Genomic DNA, 16,634 nt, shown 5'->3' with positions numbered 1-16,634 from the left:
AAGTAAGAAATAAGAAGTAAGTTTCATATTCTGTACATTTACAATTTCGTATTGTGAGAGTAGGACATTTGCTTAGTAACAAGGTGGCAGGTAATTTGTAAATGGCAGAAAATAAATAAATAACAATAATAAGTATCAACCTGGTTAGCAACCTACTGCTATACAGCCCATTTGACAGCTCCCACTGAAGATGTAACACAAAGGACGAACGACCAACGAATTCAGGGATGGTAGATACGAGGGCATCAAAAACCTAACCCACCAACTTTCGGGATGATGGGAAATAGAACTGTTTGGAGCTGTACGCTTTGTAATGAAATACGCCATGTACTGGATACTTCAGTGCACTTTGGTACGCTCAAATGTCGCCAGATAAAACCTGCCAGATAAACACTTCAGATCACTATATGACTAAGCTCTTAGAGTTACACAGGGTAGTCAGCCACCGATAGGTTTTATGCAACTCGCAAGGCCTACAAAAACCATACACAATACACTATGTGATCAAAATTATCCGGACACCTGGCTGAAAATGACTTACAAAATCGTGGCGCCCTCCATCGGTAATGCTGGAATTCATAATGGTATTGGCCCGCCCTTAGCCTTGATCACAGCTTCCACTCTCGCAGGCGTACGTTCAGTCATGTGCTGGAGGGTTTCTTGGGGAATGGCAGTCCATTCTTCACGGAGTGCTGCATTGAGGAGAGGTATCGCTGTTGGTCGGTGAGGCCTGGCACGAAGTCGGCGTTCCAAAATATCCTAAAGGTGTTCTATAGGATTCAGGTCAGAACTCTGTGCAGGCCAGTCTACTGCAGGGATGTAACTGTCGTGTAACCACAGTCCGTACATTATGAACAGGTGGTCGATCGTTTTGAAATATGCAGTCGCCATCCCCGAATTGTTCTTGAACAGTGGGAAGCAAGAAAGTGCTTAAAACATCAACGTAGGCCTGTACTGTGATAGTGCCATGCGAAACAACAAAGGGTGCAAGGCCCCTCCATGGAACACATGAGCACACCATTAACACCACCGTATCCGAATTTTAGTGTTTTCACTACACACGCTGGCAGATGACGCTGGCATTCGCCATACCGGAACCCTGCCACCGGATCACCACATTGTGTACCGTAATTTGTCACTCCACACAACGTTTTTCCACTGTTCAATCGTCCAATGTTTACGCTCCTTAGATCAAGCGAGACGTCGTTTGGCATTTACCGGCGTGATGTGTGGCTTATGTGCAACCGCATCACCATGAACCTCCCGCCTAACTGTCACAGTACTTGCTGTGGATTCTGATGCAGTTTGGAATTCCTATGTGATGGTCTGTATAGACGTCTGCCTATTACACATTACGACCCTCTTCAACTGTCGGCGGTCTCTGTCAGTCAACAGACGAGGTCGGCCTGGACGCTTTTGTGCTTCAGGTGTCCCTTCAAGTTTCCACATCTCTATCATACCGGAAACAGTGACGTAGGGAAGTTTAGGAGAGTGGAAATCTCACTTACAGACGTATGACACCAGTCAGACCCAGTCACCTGACCACGTTCGAAGACTGTGAGTTCCGCGGAAAGCCCCATTCTGCTCTCACATGATGTGTAATAACTACTCAGGTCGCTGATATGGAGTACCTGGCAGTAGGTGGCAGCACAATGTACCTAATATGAAGAACATATGGTTTTGTGGGTGTCCGGATACTTTTGATCACATAGTGTATTTTCACATTTTCTTGCATGCTACATACAAACTTTTAGTTCTACAGCAAAAATGAGCATGACCTTTATGTGGTAAATTTAATGTAAGTCGATTCTGTCATAAGTTTTTGCTGAAGGCCATGCTTTTCGAGTTATTCCAGAGAGATTACCGTATTTGAAGGCCTTACGGTGAAGGTAAGTTCTCGAAACTTTAACAAAAGCCCGTACCGAGCTACTGAGCGTCTCTCCTGCAGAGTCTTCCACTGGAGTTTATCTATCCTCTTCGTAACGCTTCGCGATTACTAAATGATCCTGTAACGAAGCGCGCTGCTCTCCGTTGGATATTCTCTATCTCTTCTAACAACCCTATCTGATACGGATCCCACACTGCTGAGCAATATTCAAGCAGTGGGCGAACAAGCGTACTGTAACCTACTTCCTTTGTTTTCGGATTGCATTTCCTTATGATTCTTCCAATGAATCACAGTCTGGCATCTGCTTTACCGACGATCAACTAACTTTATATGATCATTCCATTTTAAATCACTCCTAATGGGTACTCCCAGATAATTTATGGAATTAACTGCTTCCAGTTGCTGACCTGCTATTTTGTAGCTAAATGATAAGGGATCTATCTTTCTATGTATTCGCAGCACATTACACTTGTCTACATTGAGATTGAATTGCCATTCCCTGCACCCTGCGGCACACCTGAAATCACTCTTACTTCGGAAGACTTCTCTCCATTGAGAATGACATGCTGCGTTCTGTTATCTAGGAACTCTTCAATCCAATCACACAATTGGTCTGATAGTCCATATACTCTTAATTTGTTCATTAAACGACTGTGGGGAACTGTTCAAAAATGGTTCAAATGGCTCTGAGCACTATGGGACTCAACTGCTGTGGTCATAAGTCCCCTAGAACTTAGAACTACTTAAACCTAACTAACCTAAGGACAGCACACAACACCCAGCCATCACGAGGCAGAGAAAATCCCTGACCCCGCCGGGAATCGAACCCGGGAACCCGGGCGTGGGAAGCGAGAACGCTACCGCACGACCACGAGATGCGGGCTGTGGGGAACTGTATCGAACGCCTTACGGAAGTCAAGAAACACGGCATCTTCCTGTGAACCCGTGTCTATGGCCCTCTGAGTCTCGTGGACGAATAGCGCGAGCTGGGTTTCACACGACCGTCTTTTTCGAAACCCATGCTGATTCCTACAGAGTAGATTTCTAGTCTCCAGAAAAGTCATTATACTCGAACATAATACGTGTTCCAAAATTCTACAACTGATCGACGTTAGAGATATAGGTCTATAGTTCTGCACATCTGTTCGACGTCCCTTCTTGAAAACGGGGATGACCTGTGCTCTTTTCCAATCCTTTGGAACGCTACGCTCTTCTAGAGACCTACGGTACATCGCTGCAAGAATGGGGGCAAATTCCTTCGCGTACTCTGTGTAAAATCCAACTGGTATCCCATCAGGTCCAGCGGCCTTTCCTCTTTTGAGCGATTTTAATTGTTTCTCTATCCCTCTGTCGTCTGTTTAGATATCTACCATTTTGTCATCTGTACGACAATCTAGAGAAGGAACTACAGTGCAGTCTTCCTCTGTGAAACAGCTTTGGAAAAAGACATTTAGTATTTCTGCCTTTAGTCTGTCATTCTCTGTTTCAGTACCATTTTGGTCACAGAGTGCCTGGACAATTTGTTTTGATCCACCTACCGCTTTGACATAAGACCAAAATTTCTTACAATTTTCTGCCAAGTCAGTACATAGAACTTTACTTTCGAATTCATTGAACGCCTCTCGCATAGCCCTCCTCACACTACATTTCGCTTCGCGTAATTTTTGTTTGTCTGCAAGGCTTTGGCTTCCGCAGCAGTTTTCTAACTCGGTTGTTGTACCACGGTGGCTCTTTTCCATCTCTTACGATCTTGCTTGGCACATACTCATCTAACGCATATTGTACGATGGTTTTGAACTTTGTCCACTGATCCTCAACACTATCTGTACTTGACATAAAACTTTTGTGTTGAGCCGTCAGGTACTCTGTAATCTGCTTTTTGTCACTTTTGCTAAACAGAAAAATCTTCCTACCTTTTTTAATATTTCTATGTACTGCTGAAATCATCGATGCGCACTCTTTCGGAAACACCCTGTAGATGGTTGCAGAACGAAGAAGTATATGAATTAATGTAACAATCGAACGTTGTCGAGCAAAAGAAGTGTAAAAAAAACCTTAAATGAGAGGTTTTGTGCTTAGTTACAAACAGCAAGTACTCATAAAAATTGACCACATTTGGCTATTGGATGACAGAGAGATAATGCGTGCTTGTGCAAAGATTTCACGGAGAAACGTTTTTGAAAGATTTCGTCAGAAATGCGGAAAGCGAGCCGAGTCTGCCGGAGTCTCGCGGACAGCGGCGCTCAGTCATTGGAATAACAGATGCAGGCGTTGGGCAGACATACGGCGGCGGCCGGAGCTGCGCTCTGCCGTCTGCCGGTATCTCCCCTGGACGGGGCGGCCATATTTATGGGCGCCGAGGCCGACATCTCCGCATCGCCGACACTCGGAGAAAATCGTGTGTGGAATTAAATATTCGGGCCTGTTCGGGGCGAACGTAACGAGGAGTACACTTCTGTGAGGGGGAAGGGGGGGGCAGTTGTTGTGTGACGACTGTCCAGCGATGATGCACACGTCGGGTCGCGGAAAATAATAAAGGGGTAAGGGACGGCGATGTTGTAGGCTGGGAGCAGCCAGGACGCTCGTAAAGCCGCGTCCTGCCGTCCGGATTGATATCAAAGAGCGGCCGCCGACAGCGGAATCTGACTGCCGTCATCGCAGCGCGCGTCAGCTCGGGCCGGCACACGGCTTTGCAATGCCAACTAAGATACGATTTTCTTGCGCCTCTTTCTTTCGGTGTTCTCCTTTTCCCTCCATCGTCTGCCTTTATTATCCGCTACCTCCTTGTTCTGTCGGAGGGCAGTTCCCGGAACTGGCCTTGTGTGCGGCGTTACTCGCGAAACAGGTACGTCGCTCTGAGAGCAGTATTCCCCGTGGATGATAATCTCGAGCGTGAGCCACCAATCAAGAGGTCGTCTTCTGTGCTGGGGCCAGATCGATATCTCTTAGCTGCCCACACGGCGCTTTATGGACAGCCAGTTTGTGCGCTAAAAGCGCAGCTTAGTTACCTCTCAAGAGGCCTTCTCTCGTCCACTTGTGTTTCATCTTCAAATACTTCTCATTTTATTTTATTGATTGATTTATTTAACCTGGCAAGATTAAGGACATCACGTCCTCTCTTACATCTAACCAGCGTTCTATATGTTTTACATTGCATACACTACAGTAAGCATGTTATACTGAATTTAGAAAGTAAAAGTTACAATAACACAGACAAAAAACTTACATACAACTTATATTCGTACATGTTAAATGCAAGCAGTTATGACAGTAAGGAAGGCTCAAATTGTTCAAATGGCTCTGAGCACTATGCGACTTAAATTCTGAGGTCATCAGTCGCCTAGAACTTAGAACTAATTAAACCTAACTAACCTAAGGACATCACACACATCCATGCCCGAGGCAGGATTCGAACCTGCGACCGTAGCGGTCGCTCGGTTCCAGACTGTAGCGCCTAGAACCGCACGGCCACTCCGGCCGGCAGTAAGGAAGGTTAATAATTACGAATGGTACCAGCTATGGGCCTGGAGAAAGGGGGGGGGGAGATGAGAAGATGAATGTAATAAAACAACAGTTAAAGAATATAAGAAGAAATAAGATGGCGTGACTCATAGACCAAGAAGAGTGTGGACAGCTCTAAACCGGGTCAGAACGACTGTTGGGAGATGTAAACACCTGATGAACAAGTGGGGCCTGGCAGACAGCGCTGTATGTGAGTGCGGTGAAACACAGACAATTGACCATCTACTCGTGTGCAAAGTGTATGGCTATGGTGGTGAACTCATGGACATACATAGACTCAGTGACTCAGCCATAGAGTGGCTCAAAAACATATCTAATATAGTGTAGAATTATATTGTTTTCTTTTTAGTATATAGTGATAAGAGCCGGCCGCGGTGGTCTCGCGTTTCTAGGCACGCAGTCAGGAACCGCGCGACTGCTACGGTCGCAGGTTCGAATTCTGCCTCGGGCATGGATGTCAGTGCCGTCCTTAGGTTAGTTAGGTTTAAGTAGTTCTAAGTTCTAGGGGACTGATGACCACAGATGTTAAGTCCCGTAGTGCTCAGAGCCATTTGAACCATTTTATAGTGATAAGAATATTGTAAATTATGGCTCTGTGATGCCGGACGAGTAAATAAATAAATAGAGAAAGCAAAAGAGAAAGAAGCATAACTGGGAGAAGACAGCAGCATTGGCTTCGCTTTTTAATGAGGGCTGGTTGGCCATAAACATTAATTTTCAGGAAGCGTTATGAGGATGACTTAAGGAAGTGCTCCAAGTTTTACTTAAAAGCAACACGGCACTCAATTGTGCGAAAAAGGCCGGGAAGCTTCATCCAGTGGCGGCAGCAACGACAGCAAAAACGTTGGCAAATGTTTTGCTGCTGGTTTATGGATAGCCACAGATAGGATACTAGGTAGGTGATTGGTTGGTTGGTTGGTTGATTTGGTGGGAGTGGCCCGAACAGCGAGATCATCGGTCCCCGAGGTAGGTGAGGCTTCGTGTTTATATTACGATGGCATGAAAGGTATTTAAACTCTGAAGCGCGGTTCTGGTGTGCTCGCGCACGGGGAGCCGATGCTGTGGTAGATCCGTAACTTGTCTGGCGGCAAACACCCTAACTGCGAGGATGAGGCACTGACATGGTCATATCAACTAACGTTGCACACGTAACGCGCACAAGCATTCGTGGTTAGCTGTGGCCACTGCGTGTCTTCGCTATTTGTACCATTTTGAATTACATAGCAGTAGTTGAACTTAGGTAGAACGGGTGATCGCACATGTTTACGTTTCACACCCTGTGGTGAGATGTTCTGAAATTTGTTGAGTTCGCAGAGGCAAGCGGAAGTATTCCGGCATATGGAGACAGTATTCTCTGCCCAGTTTATATACTCATCCAAAGTTACTCCTAAGTTCTTCACTGCTTTCTGATATGGTATTGGGATGCCGTCAAGTTGAATTGGAATTAACTGACGGTGGAATTCTGGGCTTGTTAATTTCTGATGGGATACTAAGATTACTTGCAAATTTTTTTGCCTTCAGTTTAAGCCCCATGTTCTAATGTTTGTGAATTGCTAAGGGACCAAACTGCTGAGGTTATCGGTCCCTAGACTTACACACTATTTAAACTAACTTATACTAAGAACAACACACACACCCATGCCCGAGGCAGGACTCGAACCTCCGGCGGGAGGGATCGCGCAGTCAGTGTGACATGGCATCTCTAACTGCGCGGCCACTCCGCGCGGCAAGCCCCATGTTTTTACCTATGTTACCACTGAACACAAATCGTCATTCATCTGCGTAATCGCAATATTTATATCTTCTGGTGTGGCACATGGGTAGACCTTGAGATCGTCGGCATAGAAATTATATTTACAGGAAGACAAAACCGACGAAATGTCATTGACATACAGGGGAAACAAAAGCGGGCCTAAGGCGGACCCTTGTGGCACTCCTGAGAGTACATGTTTCCAGGAGGATTTTTCATTTCCAGCAAAAATTTTGCCGTGCGTTCTTCAAGTAGATTCCAAATCACTTCAGCGCACTATCTCAGAAATTTAGCTGTCACTTTTTTCTGAGCAGTATGTCAAAGCTGACAGTATCAAAAGCTTTCTCCGGAGTCTAATGGTATCAGAATTGTGGCCTCCCGTCTGTCCATGGCATAGTTCGGCTTATTGGTTACCCTAATTAGTGTACTGTTTGTACTATGGTGTTTACGATATTTTGTCAAAGAAGTTGAATTCGCACGAGCATTCAATAATTTGGTTGTAAACAAAATATTCTGGGGCTTTGAAAACAGCAGGTAATATGCTGATTCGTCGGTAATCACACAGCGATTGCGAGTTTTCGGTTTTAGGGATAGAGCGAACTATGCCTCTTTTCCATGAATTGGGGTGTATGCCATTCACGAAAGAGAAATTAAATTCATCTACATCTGCACCTACATACATACTCCGCAAGCTACCGTACGGTGTGTGGTGGAGGCTATCCTTTACCGCAACTAGTCGTTTTCTTTCTTGTTCCACTCGAAGACAGAGCGAGGGAAAAACGACTATCTATAGGCCTCCGTATGAGCCCTAATTTCTCGGATCTTACATTCCTGGTTCCTACGCGAAATGTATGATGTTGGCAGTAGGTTCGTTCTGCAAGTCTGTTAAGAAGGTATTGAGCTATCGACGACATTGTTTATCCTGGTTACGCTAATACTGTCATTGACAGTTGCCTTGGAAAAGATTCTCACTATTGTTTTGTTGTTGTATTGTTACGTGTTTTGTGTGGAAAATGTCGTGCTTAGGTTTGTACATTGGGAATTCTTGTGGGCGGCAGTTCCTTGCCGCACAGGAGATGACTGAGCTGGGAGAAATTCTTTCATTTCATCGTTTGAGACCTGAAAAGCAGTTTCTGATTTTGTTTTTCCAACAACGAAGCTACAGAGCTTCTTCCACAGGTTCCTAGGTGACGTATTGCATCATTTTGTAAGTTCGCCCGCAGCTCGTGGTCGTGCGGTAGCGCTCTCGCTTCCCACGCCCGGGTTCCCGGGTTCGATTCCCGGCGGGGTCAGGGATTTTCTCTGCCTCGTGATGGCTGGGTGTTGTGTGATGTCCTTAGGTTAGTTAGGTTTAAGTAGTTCTAAGTTCTAGGGGACTGATGACCATAGATGTTAAGTCCCATAGTGCTCAGAGCCATTTGAACCATTTTTTTTTTTTTGTAAGTTCTTGTACTCTTCGTAACGTTCGGGTTTAAGATTCAAATTGAATCATGTATGAGCAGTACGCCTATTGTTCATCATTTCACGTAATTCTGTTGTCAGCATGGAGCAGGAGGCTTTCTTACACGGATTATACACGAATGGCGTTTTTTTGGTCTAGAATAACCTGATTCCTGGTATTCAAGGTATACTCGTGAAATGGTCGTATTGGAAAATCCCCACTTTATCGCTACCTCGGAGACGCTGTTATAACACCACATCTCTGTGGATGATCATACATGTTCTACGTGTTTTGCGAAGTTTGTCTTATTGGTTGTGCTGAATATTATTCTTGAAAATATGATCTCAAGTTACAAATGCTATTTGTTATTTAAGAAAGAGGATAGGCATGGAACTTTAACATTTTGTAATTAGACATGGTCCCTAGTCAGGGAAAAGATACTGTCAAAGGGTGTAATGAAATGTAAATGCAGTATCGCTGGGCGTGCGAGCGCGCCAAGAAAGTAGCAGTTCGGAGACAGGAGGAGACGATTGGTGTCTTTGGTTGTGTGTGTTTGCCGGTGTGGCTATGCAAAAGTGCGGAGATAAAAAGTCTGTTTCCGAAGTGCGGAGCAGTGAAAACTGAAATGGTTCGTTTGGCGGGTGTTTAATATGGACAAGCTATGGCATTTATTGGGCAAAAATGGAGCAAGAGCAATTCACATAACATCAGGAGTACTGTGGTCCCTTCTTATTGGCTGTGTTATGGCAAGAAGATCAGCCTGTCCCCTATTTTACCTCTAAATGAAGCCACTCGACAAACCAACGGCATCATAAAGTAAAGTAAGATCTAGACTTTTTCTAACTAGAAGTGTAATAGGCTGACTAGCGTAGATGGAGTTTTGTTGCTTAAATAACATTATTTTCGTGCATATTGTCACGTAAATAATTTTCCTAAGTCACCATACAAGTAGTATCCGTCCCATCCCTTTGTATGAACCGGGATAATCAGAAACTGAACTGAAAATGAAGTGAACATTAACTTACTAGATTATCACAACTTTTGGACAATTACGTAATAATGAAATCTTTGGCTGTAGTATGAATAACGGCAGAAACAGAATAATGCAAAAGCCAGTATTGATTCATTTACTAAAAATAGAGTAACTTTCATAATAAAAAATTGGTAGTAAAGCTTCACGTAACTTGGACACTGCATTTCATTGTCAAAGCGCAGTTCTAATTTATAGGTTGTGGCATATTGTGCCTGTTTCCACACCTCTGTATTTGAATAAGCACGCCTATACGATTTTCTTTGGCGCTTCAGTGTAACATGCATACAAGTTTATCCGAACTTTGCTGTTTATTTATAACTTTTAGTACAAGAAATATCAGAGTAACTGCTAAGTAAATGACAGTCCTTACCAATGAGTAAATTCAAACAATCCTTCTGCTTGCTACAATTACGACAGTTAGTATTACGGTGAGTAACACAACAAAAAGTTTCTGTCTTCGGCCAGTAAACAATCTTACCTTAGCTGATCTTTGAAAATTAATATAAAACGTTGTATATGTTTGCTATTGGATTATTATTTGACTACCGTGACATGTGTGGCATGAAGTATTTGAAAGTGTGCGCCAAGTATTGTTCCTACGTTATGACGCCAGTAACTGTTCTTACGTAAGATTGCTTACGAGTATAAAGTACAGTTTCAATTTAATTATTCTTGTTCCGGTGAGGAAATGGGGACCGTTGGTTCTTTCATTAATCAAACCTTTGAAAACATTTTTTTGTAAATTTTCCGCTAACTACTGTTAATTAAAAACTAATTTACGTAATAAAAGTATATAAAGTTAACCGAACTTCATTTCAAATCGTCATTGCTAAAGTACTGAGCAGTGGCGATTCGGTTATAAGTTCATCAACTTCAATCGGTTTTGCATTATTCTTCGGAGTAGATGCCTTTTACCGACAGATTAGGGACGTTAGGTACACGGTTATACAGAAATTAGCCGGAGACGTAGGAGGGTTACACCGTGCCCCTCTCTGGGGCGCCGACTATAACACCACGTTCAGACTCACTTAAATATTGGTAACCTGACATTGTAGTTGCGGTAGGCCTTATTCTGCCCGTTTCCGTACCTCTGTAATTGAATACGCACGCGTATACCAGTCTCTTTGGCGCTTCAGTGTAACATGAGTACAAGTTTACGCGTACTTTGCTGTTTATTTACATGTAGATTCTTTATTTCCTGTGAGGAAACGAGGAGGACGATCCTGATTGCTATGAAGTTATGATGCAGGTATTGTTTAATTTACTTGCCCATAAGGTGGCTCTGTTGTATCGTATTTACACTGTCCCATGATAGAATGACAGACCTAATCCAATGGTTCAAACGGCTCTAAGCACTATGGGACGTAACATCTGAGGTCATCCGTCGACCGGACTTAGAATTACTTGTACCTAACTAACCTAAGGGCATCACATACATCCATGCCTGACACAGGATTCGAACCTGCGATCGTAGCAGCAGCGCGATTCCAGACTGAAGCGCCTAGAACCGCTCGGCTACAGTGACCAGCACAGACCTAATCATTACTCAGTCCTGTTCAGAGACGTACAGTACAATCGATGGAGCAGTACCGGTACAGTATTTCATGGTCGCTGGATTGGAAGGGGAGGTCCTATTCCATGGCCTGCGAGGTTCAAAAATGGTTCAAATGGCTCTGAGCACCATGGGACTTAACTTCTGAGGTCATCAATCCCCTAGAACGTTGAACTGTTTAAACCTAACTAACCTAAGGACATCACACACAACGATGCCCGAGGCAGGATTCGAACCTGCGACCGTAACTGTCGCTCGGTTCCAGACTGTAGCGCCTAGAACCGCTCGGCCACTCCGGCCGGCGCCTGCAAGTTCACCTGACCTGAATCCCCCTTCATCACTGCCTATGTGATACCTAAAATCACTTGTGTCTGAGACCCGTACCTGTGGTCGAGGGGTAGCGTCTTTGATTCATAATCAAAACGTCCTCGGTCCCGGGTTCCATCACCGCCACTACCTAAAGTTTGATAAATAATCAGCATTGGCGGCCGAAGACTTCCGGCATAAGAAGTCAGACTCATTCTGCCAACGGCCTTGTCAAAGAGGGCGGAGGAGCGAATAGAGGTTCAGGGCATTCTCTTGTCCTAGGGGTGGGAAATTGCCCCTAAAGGCGGAAGAATCAGCAATGATCAACGACATGAAGATGCAGAAGGCAATGGAAACCACTGCATTAAAGACACGTAACGTGTATCCACAGGACATGTGGCCTGTATTTGAAGAAGTGTCATGATGATCTCTCCATTGGCAAAAGATTCCGGAATAGTCCCCCATTCGGATCTCCGGGAGGGGACTGCCAAGGGGGAGGTTACCATGAGAAAAAGATTGAATAATCAAAGAAAGGATAACGTTCTACGAGTCGGGGCGTGGAATGTCAGAAGCTTGAACGTGGTAGGGAAACTAGAAAATCTGAAAAGGGAAATGCAAAGGCTCAATCTAGATATAGTAGGGGTCAGTGAAGTGAAGTGGAAGGAAGACAAGGAGATCTGGTCAGATGAGTATCGGGTAATATCAACAGCAGCAGAAAATGGTATAACAGGTGTAGGATTCGTTATGAACAGGAAGGTAGGGCAGAGGGTGTGTTACTGTGAACAGTTCAGTGACCAGATTGTCCTAATCAGAATCGACAGCAGACCAACACTGACAACGATAGTTCAGGTATACATGCCGACGTCGCAAGCTGAAGATGAACAGATAGAGAAAGTGTATGAGGATATTGAAAGGGTAATGCAGTATGTAAAGGGGGACGAAAATATAATAGTCATGGGCGACTGGAATGCAGTTGTGGGGGAAGGAGTAGAAGAAAAGGTTACAGGAGAATATGGACTTGGGATAAGGAATAGAAGAGGAGAAAGACTAATTGAGTTCTGTAACACGTTTCAGCTAGTAATAGCGAATACCCTGTTCAAGAATCACAAGAGGAAGAGGTGTACTTGGAAAAGGCCGGGAGATACGCGAAGATTTCAATTAGATTACATCATGGTCAGAGATTCCGAAATCAGATACTGGATTGTAAGGCGTAACCAGGAGCAGATATAGACTCAGATCACAATATAGTAGTGATGAAGAGTAGGCTGAAGCTCAAGACATTAGTCAGGAAGAATCAATACGCAAAGAAGTGGGATACTAAAGTACTAAGGAATGACGAGATACGTTTGAACTTCTCTAACGCTATAGATACAGCAATAAGGAATAACGCGGTAGGCAGTACAGTTGAAGAGGAATGGACATCTCTAAAAAGGGCCATCACAGAAGTTGGGAAGGAAAACATAGGTACAAAGAAGGTAGCCTCGAAGAAACCATGGGTAACAGAAGAAATACTTCAGTTGATTGAGGAAAGGAGGAAGTACAAACATGTTCCGGGAAAATCAGGAATACAGAAATACAAGTCGCTGAGAAATGAAATAAATAGGAAGTGCAGGGAAGCTAAGACGAAATGGCTGCAGGAAAAATGTGAAAACATCGAAAAAGATATGATAGTCGGAAGGACAGACTCAGCATACAGGAAAGTCAAAACAACCTTTGGTGACATTAAAATCAACGGTGGTAACATTAAGAGTGCAACGGGAATTCCACTATTAAATGCAGAGGAGAGAGTAGATAGGTGGAAAGAATACATTGAAAGCCTCTATGAGGGTGAAGATTTGTCTGATGTGATAGAAGAAGAAACAGGAGTCGATTTAGAAGAGATAGGGGATCCAGTATTAGAATCGGAATTTAAAAGAGCTTTGGAGGACTTACGGTCAAATAAGGCAGGGGATAGATAACGTTCCATCAGAATTTCTAAAATCGTTGGGGGAAGTGGCAACAAAACGACTATTCACGTTAGTGTGTAGAATATATGAGTCTGGCGATATACCATCTGACTTACGGAAAAGCATCATCCACACAATTCCGAAGACGGCAAGGGCTGACAAGTGCGAGAATTATCGCACAATCAGCTTAACAGCTCATGCATCGAAGCTGCTTACAAGAATAATATACAGAAGAATGGAAAAGAAAATTGAGAATGCGCTAGGTGACGATCAGTTTGGCTTCAGGAAAAGTAAAGGGACGAGACAGGCAATTCTGACGATACGGCTAATGATGGAAGCAAGGCTAAAGAAAAATCAAGAAATTTTCATAAGATTTGTCGACCTGGAAAAAGCGTTCGACAATATAAAATGGTGCAAGCTGTTCGAGATTCTGAAAAAAGTAGGGGTAAGCTATAGGGAGAGACGGGTCATATACAATATGTACAGCAACCAAGAGGGAATAATAAGAGTGGACGATCAAGAACGAAGTGCTCGTATTAAGAAGGGTGTATGACAAGGCTGTAGCCTTTCGCCTCTACTCTTCAATCTGTACATCGAGGAAGCAATGATGGAAATAAAATAAAGGTTCAGGAGTGGAATTAAAATACAAGGTGAAAGGATATCAATGATACGATTCGCTGATGACATTGCTATCCTGAGTGAAAGTGAAGAAGAATTAAATGATCTGCTGAACGGAATCAACAGTCTAATGAGTACACAGTATGGTTTGAGAGTAAATCGGAGAAATAGGAAGGTAATGAGAAGTAGTAGAAACGAGAACAGCGAGAAACTTAACATCACGATTGATGGTCACGAAATCAATGAAGTTAAGGAATTCTGCTACCTGGGCAGAAAAATAACCAATGACGGACGGAGCAAGGAGGACATCAAAAGCAGACTCGCTATGGGAAAAAAGGCATTTCTGGCCAAGAGAAGTTTACTAATATCAAATACCGGCCTTAATTTGAGGAAGAAATTTCTGAGGATGTACGTCTGGAGTACAGCATTGTATGGTAGTGAAACATGGACTGTGGGAAAACCGGAACAGAAGAGAATCGAAGCATTTGAGATGTGGTGGTATAGACGAATGTTGAAAATTAGGTGGACTGATAAGGTAAGGAATGAGGAGGTTCTACGCAGAAACGGAGAGGAAAAGAATATGTGGAAAACACTGATAAGGAGAAGGGACAGGATGATAGGACAAGACATGAGGGAATGACTTCCATGGTACTAGAGGGAGCTGTAGAGGACAAAAACTGTAGAGGAAGACAGAGATTGGAATACGTCAAGCAAATAATTGAGGACGTAGGTTGCAAGTGCTACTCTGAGATGAAGAGGTTAGCACAGGAAATGAGACCCCATTGGATACGGAGATGGAATTAGTTGCCAGAACTGTAGCTGCCTATGATGTGATTCGAAACGCATCAGGGATATTTGTCAGGGTGCGTCAGAAAAAAATGACTTTGAGCACTATGGGACTTAACATCTGTGGTCATCAGTCTCCTAGAACTTAGAACTACTTAAATCTAACTAACCTAAGGACATCACACACATCCATGCCCGAGGCAGCATTCGAACCTGCGATCGTAGCAGCAGCGCGGTTCCGGACTGAAGCGCCTAGAACCGCACAGCCACACCGGCCGGCGATGCGTCAGAATTTTGTCATGCTTGCAGTGAGATTGATGGCCGTCAGTTTCAGCACATTTTTTAAGATACAGTACATATGGTCTGTTCATTGTGTAGGTGATGGTATTTGCAGTTAACTAATGTAAACAAAAACGTAAGCAGTAATGTGATTTTATTCCTATTATCTCTTTAAGCTGGTTTCTCCGACCCCGGGTTCCCTACCTCAAACTGTTCAGTCTCTGTGTGTTGTCCACCCCGCTAGCTGAGTGGATACCGGCACGATAGCTCAGCGTGTTCGGCCAGAGAGCTTGCTGGCCTCTGTAATAAAAAAACTGAGTGGAAAGATCAACAACGCACTTCAACGGATGTCCTGTGCCGTCCGCTACGACGAAATACAACTAATCATAACGAACAAGATAAATAAAAAAGTGGCCAGCGTGATGGATTGCCGTCCTACGGGCCCGGGTTCGAATCCCGGCTGGGTCGGAGATCTTCTCCGCTCAGGGGCTGGATGTTGTGTTGTCTTCATCATCATTTCGCCTCCATCCCGCGCGCGGGTCGCTCGATGTGTCGTCGAATGTAATAAGACCTGCACCAAGGTGGCCGGACCTGCCCTGGAAGGGGCTTCCCGGCCAATGACGCCAAACGCTCGTTTCCATTTTGTGTCCTGTTAAATTTTTGCACGCTCTTACGGCAACACCCTGTGTATCAAAATGGATGAAAGATGCTACACGCCATAAGTTTCGGTTTCCAAGTTTATTTTCTACGTCTTCTATATAACGAAGAACCTACAAACTAGAACCACTTAGTTGGCATTAACAACGTAGCCCAAGAAATTAAGTGATAATTTGAGGTAGTTGCAAACAAGTACGACTCATACAACTATACTTGGTGGTGGCTTCAGTCTACCATTGATATGTTGACGAAAATACATGTTTAAAGTCGGTGCTAGACATAAAACATTGTCCGAAATTCTACTAAATGACTTCTGCGAAAATTATTGTGAACAGTTAGCTTAGATGCTCACTCGAACTGCAAATAGTTGCGAAAACATACTTGACCTGTTAGTAACAAATAATTCCGAGCAAGGAGGGAGCATTGATTGGGTCGTTGATTTGGGAGAGGGGATCAAACAGCGAGGTCATCGGTCCCTTAGGGGAAGGATGGGAAGGAAGTCGGCCGTGCCCTCTGAAAGGAGCCGTCCAGGAATTTCACTGAAGCGATTTAGGAAAATCACGGGAAACCTAAACCGGGATGGCGTCCTCCCTCAGTATGCTGACCACTGCGCAACCTCTCTCTGTTAGGGAACTTTATGACGGATACCGGGATTAGTGACCACAATGTCGTTGAAGCGGGACTGATACCGTAACATATAAACCCACGAAGAATAATTGCGAAATATCCGGAATGAGATTTTCACTCTGTAGCGGAGTGTGCGCTGATATGAAACTTCCTGGCAGATTAAAACTGTGTGCCCGACCGAGACTCGAACTCGGGACCTTTGCCTTTCGCGGGCAAGTGCTCTACCATT

This window comes from Schistocerca serialis, chromosome 9 (genome assembly GCF_023864345.2).
Source record: "Schistocerca serialis cubense isolate TAMUIC-IGC-003099 chromosome 9, iqSchSeri2.2, whole genome shotgun sequence".
Classification (NCBI taxonomy): domain Eukaryota; kingdom Metazoa; phylum Arthropoda; class Insecta; order Orthoptera; family Acrididae; genus Schistocerca; species Schistocerca serialis.
Note: the sequence above shows the minus strand (reverse complement) of the source record.